Source organism: Poecilia reticulata, unplaced genomic scaffold (genome assembly GCF_000633615.1).
Source record: "Poecilia reticulata strain Guanapo unplaced genomic scaffold, Guppy_female_1.0+MT scaffold_348, whole genome shotgun sequence".
Lineage (NCBI taxonomy): Eukaryota > Metazoa > Chordata > Actinopteri > Cyprinodontiformes > Poeciliidae > Poecilia > Poecilia reticulata.
Genome location: NW_007615119.1, coordinates 19,825 through 20,965, shown reverse-complemented (window position 1 = coordinate 20,965; position 1,141 = coordinate 19,825).

Here is a 1,141-nt window from a genome sequence, read left to right as displayed (position 1 = left end):
TCTCTTTTTTGTGTTTCATTCTGTTGGAGACTGAATACGGGGTAGCTTTCTTTATGTTTAGTTAATATGTAATTGAATTATATTTTACTCCTTTAGGTGATTTGAAACATATATAAGTAAAAAAAATAATCTTGTTTTGATTATTTGAAAGTTGGAATAAAAGTAAGCGCAGAGTTAAAATACATATTAAGGCATAGTGGATGTTTGAACTATTAAAATAGCAGCTAAAAATATTTTTAGAGGAGACATGTGGATCTGAGCTCATTTTCACAGTTGCGGTCTCAACTCGTCTTGAAATAAAATGCTGAGTCCTCAGCGCCCGAGACCGAGACAAGACCGAGATCATCAAAAAATGGTCTCGAGACCAAGACCAATCTCGAGTACTACAACACTGATTTCTGTATAAATTAGATGATCTTACTGTTCAAACATCACATAGTGTTAGATCAAYATGTTTTCCTGTAAAACATCTCATGTGTAACTTCTTACATTATCGCAATGCAAAGTTTGTTAGAAATGGATGGAAGTTCAGTTATAATTCTGTAACTAGTTTGGTTTTCTTGATTAAGAGCTGATTTTTTAAGTAAATACAGCAACACAAATCTTTWGGACATTATTCAAATCAATCAATGCAGTTGGCTGTTTCATTTGACAAGTTAATGTTTTTGAAAGCATGACAGAATATCTTACGGAGATCTAAAGAGTTAAATTCTTGCCAAGACWTTTTGAATATGCATATTTAGATACCACAGTGTGAAGGCGAAGAAACACCAGGTCTGAATTCATTTTCTGATTTTATCTGTTATGTGTTTTTTCAACCTGAGGCTTTTTAACAGTTYATCAAGAAAATCCAACAAGCTGCATTTTACTGCATGATTATGTTCTTATGTTTTAATTTTTTTATGTTTCCTGTTACTTGCCTCTTCCCCAAAGTAGAGGCAGGTGGAATACTGAAGAACTATAAACGATTATTTTAGATGTTTGCCTGATATGTGCACGTTTCCCTTTATGGCAGCATATTTTATCACCTGAAGTWAAACATTTCCCTAATCTCTGCAGTTTTTATTAAAGCTACAATTTACAAACATCTACAAACCTCAACCAAATAAGTCCCATATATGAAGATTTTTTTCTGTGAGAA